Source organism: Physella acuta, unplaced genomic scaffold (assembly GCF_028476545.2).
Source record: "Physella acuta isolate Inbredline_101_S28 unplaced genomic scaffold, ASM2847654v3 ptg001628l, whole genome shotgun sequence".
Classification (NCBI taxonomy): Eukaryota; Metazoa; Mollusca; class Gastropoda; family Physidae; genus Physella; species Physella acuta.
The window spans coordinates 232,456-241,506 of NW_026733142.1; positions in this window are offsets into that span (position 1 = coordinate 232,456).

Consider the following 9,051-nt stretch of genomic DNA (forward strand, 5'->3'; position numbering starts at 1 on the left):
CTAAAAATAAAAGGGTGTATCTTTTCTGAATTCAACTAAAAGTATTCAATACGTAATATAGCGACCTACGCCAGGTTCGAAAACACCATGATTTTTTAAATTCAAGAAGTACGTTTTTGAAAGTGTGTTATTTGAAAGGTCGGATAACTTGGTGACAGTGAGGAGCTGAACTGGTTCTATGGGCCCCCCAATTTTCTCTTATCAACGAAAATAAACATTCTCCTATCGACTTTTTGTGGGGTTTTATTTTTTGATGCTTGAATGTACAAACTATAGGTTAAGCTTATTTTTTTAAGTTTACAAACACAAAAATATGAGTTAGCCGGACACACGTGCACAATTTCTACAATTAGAATGTTGTTTTTTTTAAGTGTTGCTGCATTTAGGTGTGTGGGGTAGCTAACTGGTGACGCATCGTTCTGTGTGAGGTAGCTAATTGGTGACACAGCAATCTGTGTGAGGTAGCTTACTGGTGATACAGAATTCTGTGTCATGTAGCTAATTAGGTTAGGTTAGGTTTGCCTGTCGTCTCTCCTGAGACATAGGCCGCTGACAAGAGCTTTCCATGCATCTCTGTCCTGGGCTAGTCTCTCTAACTGTCCCCAGATGTACAATCTTCTTGGTGTCATCTTCCTGGTCACGTCTCCAGGTCTTTCTTGGTCTGCCTCTCCTCCTCCTGCCCTGTGGATTCCAGGTGAGGGCCTGTCTTGTTATGCTGGATAAAGGATATGTAGCTAAATGGTGATACAGTATTCTGTTTTATGTACATAATTAGCGATACAGCATTATGTGTGAGGTAGCTAAGTGGTGACACAGCATTATGTGTGAAATAGCTAACTGGTGATAACTGACTCGATATTTTTAATGTTTAAAACGATATCGAAAAACTTTTAAAATAGCAAGTTTTTAATCATAAAAAGAAAAAAGTAAAATGGGTTTTCAAAAAATATAATTTGTATTACTATTAAAAAACCTATTTTAAAGCGAATATCACTAAACAAATTAGCAAGGGTATTCGATTGCAAATAAATATTAATACTCTCTAGTTCTAACAGTATGTGAGTACTGGTATATACAGACGCCACCACACCCACCCACTCACCTACACTCTAGCTCCACCCCCATCCAACAACCACCCCCTCCCCCCCCCCCTTACACACAAACACAAGATACATATTCGTATACAGACATTGCATAATATAGTAAGCCACGCTTTTCTTTACAGCTATAATAACAATAATTGTAGTGTATTATTAAATTTAAAGAACATCCTTTTTTTGTTCTTTTTTTTAGTGCGTGTATAAAAGTTTCATTATTATTATTAACCTTGCTTTTTGTTTATTTTTTTTTTTGAGTACTTTGGTAAGGGAAATAACCGCAAAAATACAATGTTACTTGTTAATTTAAGGGTTATCTTTCACTTTCTTTTACCCAACTATTGTTACGAAAAAAATCTACGGCTACACGAAAAAATACGAGCTTAATAACAAACGAATGCATCGAATTTATGCTACACAACTAACGTCATTTTTGATTGTCAGTATCAATAAACCATCCCTTAACGTCAAATGTTTACGTTGTGTACGGATAATCAATATGTACAACGGGATTAAAATTTCGTCTTTGGTGATTTGTTTGTAAAACTTTGTGTCCATGGCTTCACTAGGTATGGGGTAAATAGATGTTATTTATTTAAAGTTTCACAATAATAGATGCATTAGAAGCTGGTGTCTCCTGATATATCTGATATATATGTAAAAAGTGGGCCCCATAATGACAACAGTTACAGTTATCATCTTCAATGTTATAAAACTACAAATGTACTAATATATATTAGACAAATATATAGCATATAATATATATAGGCATATATATATATATATATATATATATATATATATATATATCCTATAAAAAACAACCTTGTCTACGCCACCGATCTGAACCTATGATTACAATTTAGATTTTATCTAAATACAAGAAATTAAAGGGCGAAGAAAGTGTCTTATTAGCTTTGTTTTGAATGTTTTTTTCCTTTTGTTTTATTTTTTTTCCCCATGTTAAAAAGAGAGTCGGCTTGCCAGTTTGTTCTACCTAAAATTAAAAAAAAACTAAGTAGCTATTAAGTTAACGTGTTTAGTTATATAATTGTTGATTTATTATATAAATAAAAATAAAAACATTAAAGTAATAAAATTAAAAATTAAAATATTCTACAGGAAGAGTTAAATACGTTTTAAAGTCAATTGTGGAAAATTAAAGTTGGCAGCCTTTTGTTCAATACTAACCAGAATCAAAGAGAAAATAACTCTGTTGAAAAAAACTAGAGTTGGTAAATGTTACTAAGTTACTTATACAAGAATCGATGGCAAAATTCGCAGTTATGTCTGCTTACGGTGGAGTTTATTTATTGCTGTTTATTTGTTCCCTTACTTAACAGCGACCATGAGTGTAAATAATGGGTGATGATAAGGATGTATATCGTTTGCGTGCTACATCGGCTTTCGCTATTTAAGATTTTATGACAAAGTTTATTCTTGGCTGTGGCTAGGCTAAAAAAAGGGAAACAAGACAAGATTTATTTTTTTATCAGCCTATTGGAACAAGTTTAAAATCTAGATCTAGATATTCTTTACTAGATTCTAGTGTAGCTTATAGATCTGCTATAGGAATCATTCAGACCCAGGACTTTATCCAAGATATAGATCTATTTCATTTAGTTAGAGTAGTAGGAGAATTTTGAGAGTTAATGACTAACACATCAGATCTTCAGTTACGAAAGTGTTTTGTGTTTCACACAGTCTTCAAGTTTGTCCGACTATGTATCACCGCAGTGATGGTATGATGTTAATATTACTGTTAATTTCCTATATTTTATAGCCTATAGGCTTATTATTTTAATTAGCTTACTAAGCTGCTTTGCCTACTCATTACCATTTAATTTTTTCTCTATTTTTGCACATCGTTAATTTTTAGAAATTAACCTAAATTATTACAATTAACCTTTTATTATTATATGAAACTAATTAACTAATCACTAATCATTAGCCTACTAAACTAAAAACATTTACAGAACATTCTTTATTTCTTTCAATCTTATCATCATGACTACAGGCCCTTAATGTGCTAACAACATATTATGAATATGAATTACATAATTTATAAGCCTAGTTTTTGTAATGTTGTTTTAAGTTGAGGGTAGTATTGTTATTAGACTTTGTAATATCATAGATTATTATGGCTGGTTTATGATATAGGCCAAGCCTATCCCTGTCAGTATTTGTTATTCGGTTTCTTAGAATTGAGTGAAAAAAAATCACCCTGGACTATCTATAACATTCTATAGTATGTATAATGTAGTCATATAGGGCCTATAAGTATATAAAATGCTTGATTAACACATATCTTTGTCTACATTTAAAATAGCATACAAGACAGACTTCAGCTTATTGACCAAACTTTTAACTAGAATTTTAATACATTTAAATTGCTTGTTGTTTCAGAGCTGGTAAATAGGCTTTTTAAATGTAGACCTTCTCGTTTTAATTTTTTAAAAAATTAAACAAATTCATCAGTGTTAGTTAATTCAATGCAGAGGAAACACATTATTATTTATTTTAAACTCGTAAAAAAGCTGAACTCAAACATCTGTATAATATTAAAAAATGAATTTATATCGGCTATTAGTATTGTATTCATAAGTCAATTTTAAATTGTGGTTAAAAATGTATTACCTGTAACCATTTAAGGAAACAATTCTTCGCTGCGTTTCTTGTGGATTTATCACTGTGGTCCCAAAGTATAATACAATGATTAAATCCTAATCATGTAATAACAGTTGGCTGAAACTGTGCAGTAAATATCATGGAGATTTTAAAAATTTCCCATAACATTCATGTGTACTGCAATACAATTTATTTTGTGTTACTCAACATTTTAAGTGCTTTTCCTCTAAGTGGTTAAAGCACAGGAGATATTTTCCTCCAACACTTCTGTTTTCTAGGTAAGTCTCTATGAAATAATGTCTCTTAGCTTTAACCTCAGAACTCAGCTATGTGTATTAGTTATTGTCTTTCAAAGAAGTTGAGCATCTAGACCCATTGTGCATGCGCAAAATATTTTAATATGTATTATAATGCTGTAATTTTTAATGGATCTGAATTGTTTTTTTTTATGTATAGGTCTGTTTTGTATAATAAAAGCAAGTTGTTCAATATTTCCTAAAAATTACAACACTGATCAACTTTCATTTTAAGTCTTTTTTTACTATAAAATTTTAAAAATTTGTTGCCATCTTTCAGTTAAGCCTCGAAGTTGATTTATTGAAGTTGTAAAATCTAGGATAAACAGATTTATTCATTTCTAAGCACATCTTTGGTAAGGTTTGTCAATTTACACCTCAGTGTTTGAATGTTTAGCTTTTGTCAAAAAAAAAAAAATGGGGGGTTGATGCTATGTTCTGGGATTCCTGTTAATGTCATTAACCTGCATTAGATGATCCATCTAGGGTTGATGCTGTGTTCTGGGATTCCTGTTAATGTCATTTACCTGCATGAGATGATCCATCTAGGGTTGATGCTGTGTTCTGGGATTCCTGTTAATGTCATTTACCTGCATGAGAAGACCCTGCATGTGTGGGAGTTCTACTGTTCTAAGTGGCTTTCTTAATTAACCAATTCCTACCTTGTTTTGTTAATTTGACAAATTAGACATGGCCGATGGCATATCCACATTAATGAAGTGGAGACCAATGATGAAATTTATCACGCAGCCTTATTGTTTTCATATTATTTATATTTATTTTAGTATAATGAATCTGTACTTTTAAGAATAATACAGGTAGTTTTGGGTTGATGTTTTGTATATCATGGTATGGTTTTTATCAACAGAAGTAAACTCTCACTGGCATGTTTCCTCCACTAGAATATACAATGTTCAAATCTTGTGCATTAGAATTTCTAGTATTCATTTTTGTTTTTGAAACAAATGAGTGGAAGAACTTTGTTTCAGCGAATCATTTATAGTTTTGTAACATGGTGGTGCTGTTCTGATTGGTACAATAATAATTATTGTTGTGATGATTTTTTTTTACTGCTGGTATTTTTAGGATAATACAGTTGAAATACTTACTTAGGATACCATTTGTTCAGGATGAGACTGCTGATCTCTCTCTGTTGATAACAGGATATTCTTAGGATAATACAGTTGAACTGTTTACTTAGGATACCATTTGTTCAGGATGATAATGCTGATCTCTCACTCTTGATAACAGGATATTCTTAGGATAATACAGTTGAACTGTTTTCTTAGGATACCATTTATTCAGGGTGATACTGCTAATCTCTCTATGTTGATAACTATACTGTTGATATCATGTATTTAGTAACATGATCTGTTGCAAGAAGTTTATCTTTCTCTGGTGGAATCTTCTGAACGGCTATCTGCAGATTTTTTTTTTTAGCTCCCAATTGATTTGTATGTGGGATAATCCTTGCCATTCCATCGTATTTAAAATTTGTCAATGAAAATAAGTAATTATGCCCCTTTAAGTGGAAAGTAATCGAAACAAGGGAATTAACTTATAGACTTTGTAAAATACAATCTTATGGTTTAAGAACACAAGGCTTTGTAGTACGGTAAAATCCGCCACAGTAGCTGGTCTCTCTGTTGTTGGCTTTGGTAACTCTATAAATTGTAATGCTTTAATCCGCCTGAGTTATGTAGAAAGCTATAGGGGCCGGCCGGCTTTTGAAACAAAACAGCGTAATAAATTACGGCATGCACACTCGATTACCCACGGCGCAACAGCTGAGGATAAATCTAGAGGGATGTAAGTCCCGTTTAGAAGCTCAGCCTACACAAAGATCTACATCTAGTCGTGGGTTGCGTTTGGTGGACACACACAGTTAACTGCGATAGGTAGGCCGAATTTTATTTTTCCTTTCTGACGTAAAAATTATTTTTTTCCACATAGTAGATACTTGTCACATTCGTATGTCTAGTATCCATGGTAACCTTACTTTATCCTCAAGACTAACGCTATTTGAACAGCTCTCTATCCGCCTAGATATAAAATTGCCTGTATACGAGTGTTATACGATGTAATACGATTAATTATAGTCACCCGACTCGTCGTAGGCTTGACAAGCTACACACATAAGACTGTAACTAGTGCATCGGAATGTTATTAGCATAATGTTAAGAAGCTGCTGTCGTTACTTTTGTGATGAAGACATGGCCGTAAAGGAAACATCTTCAGATATGAGTCTGATCTGTTGATATTGTAGTGTTGTTGTTGTTTTCTCTTTATGAAAAAAAAAAAAAAACATTTCTGGTTAGTTTCCATGGTGACTGCAACTTTCACGGAAAGTAAAATTTCAGAGCTAAAACTTTTTATGTCGTGTTTCGCCTTCTATAGATTTTACTGACTACAAATAGTATCTGGCTTTTCTTGTCGAATAAAAATAAACCCAAACTTTTCAGTTGACGTGGAACCAAGCCATGTTTTCGCACATCTTTAGGCCTTACCAGTGGCGTCATAAGGAGTGTGTGGGTGGGAAGGGGGGTGCTGTCACCAGGTGACACCATTTTGGAGGTGACACAACGTCAAACAAAAATCGTAATATTTACTGTCAGAACAATGTTTTACCAAGTTAATAAAATATCAAAATAGTATTGGGAGAGAGGTGACACCAACATACACCATAAGTGCAAAAAATATTGTAGGATGACACCCTCAGTTACCGCACCGGGTGACACCCGATCTAGTTACGCCACTGGGTCTTACGTTTCTTGTTAAGTATTACTACGTATTTTACTTAGTATGAAAACGTATTGAGGATCTGGATTTAAAAAAAAACAACTAACAAAACGCCTGTTACAAATGACGCGACAGAAATAGCTGGCGTTGATAGTAGTATAGTAGGTCCCCTTTGGGTATTATTGAGGTGGAGGTGGAGGTGCGGTGGAGGTGGAGGTGGAGGTGGAGGTGGAGGTGGAGGTGGAAGTAGGTGGAGGTGGAGGTGGAGGTGGAGGTGGGACAATTGTTGCATATTTTGACCGTTATTGATTGATCTTTGCCCACCTGTTGCATATTTTGACCGTTATGGTGCGGTGGAGGTGGAGGTGGAGGTGGAGGTGGAGGTGGCGGTGGAGGTGGAAGTAGGTGGAGGTGGAGGTGGAGGTGGGACAATTGTTGCATATTTTGACCGTTATTGATTGATTTTTGCCCACCTGTTGCATATTTTGACCGTTATTGATTGATTCTCGACCACCTGTTGATTTTTGTCCCTGTTTTTTGACCAACTATTGATTTTTTAGCCCGTTGTTGATTGTTCATTAACCAACTGTTGATTATTTTGACTAGTAGGTTATTGTTTTGATCGGTATGTTGACCAATTGACCACTTGACCACGGGTTGGTCAGAGGTGGAGGTGGAGGTGGATTCCCCTATTGCACCTCCAGTGAGGGTGTGGGTGGGGGTGACGCGGGTGGGGGGAGGTGGTAGCAGGTGGTACCCCTTCCCTTTTGTGTGTTGCAATCTCATTCTCCCTTTGTCTGACGTCTGTGTGAACATGTCCTTTTGTGTGCCGCTACTCGCGTCATACTCAAAGGCAGGTGCTGTACCCCATTGTCTAATCCAACTCACGCTCCTTTACTATCGATTTTTTAAAAGTCATGTTTAAACATGTTGACCGTATAAAATCTTTGTTGAATAGGCCTGGTGGATGTCGAATTCTACTCGTCTTAATATAAAGAGATACAACACGTGCCAACAGCCGGGGCGGTTATTGCCCCCTTCCTGGTTTCTACTTGGTTGTTGTGTTTATGGCTGGCGTTTATTTACACACAAACACACACACACAACTTACACACAACTTATATCACAACAAAAGACTTCTTATATTTTATGAATTTATTTCAACTTTCTCCAAGTCATCAAACGCTTTTAAAATATCATATCTCAGGGCGAGTAAACGTTCAAAGGCTATACGAGAGAGCTTTATTCCAGAATTATTAGGAAATTTAAGATCTGTACCATCCATAAGATCTCTAAGATTTAAAGTGTTTTTGTTCATGAATTGACTAACGATAGCTACTTTATAACCACTGTCATTCGTCGTTCGTATTTCCGTCACTTTATTACTATTCCGGGCGACAAGTAACCAATCTTCACTAGACATCTTGAAAGCGCCGAAATAAACGTTTATAAGTAGTCCCAATAAGTGCAAGTGTTAAACGTGATATAAGTCGATCGTTAATATATTGTCGAGCCGGTGACGGTGAAAAAGGGTGGAGAATAAGTTTTAGGCTAGCTCCCCGAACTTTCTTCAAAACAAAATAAACCGCGTATAACCCACAGCTGTTGGTTACAATGTCTTGCAAAACTCTTGAATTGTAAACGAATGGTCTGTTTGAATTATTTTTTATAAAAGCCAAAATGGTGGGTTCACGCGGTGGTAATCCAAAACTATCGAAATAAGTAAATTGCGATAGACCATTGAAAAAAAGACCAACCCAGTGGCTGCCTTCATCCTTGGACGAATCTAAATTTATAATGAACGCCGCCTGCTTCGTTCTATCGATACGTGTAGGTAGTTGATCGCACGCTACAACACCAAAGAGATTTGTGCGTTGTACAAATAAATCTGCGGCCAGTATACTTTGTAGTTCTCTTGTGTTCATTTTCGTTTATAGGACGCTTTAGGCGGTGTAATCTGTCAACACTTGTCTCGTTTTTGAAATTTCTAACACCGAATCTAGTTCAGCATACGCAATAACTTGAATCGGTTCAGTTGTAACTTGTGAAAATTTAAGTTCAATAGAAACAGGTCCAGATTTAGCCAATTCAAATTGTTCACCATCCAAAAGACTGGGGCTTAAATCAAAAGCAAACAAGGTATATCCGTTCTTAAAGTGTTTATAGTCTATTCCATTCCCAGCATCTTTTCCAACCATACCCAGAGAGAGGTTACTATTGAAAAAGGCTCTAATGGCTTGATTCCTATCAAAGTCCATGACCAGTGGTTTTCCCGATAACGATCGTCCATC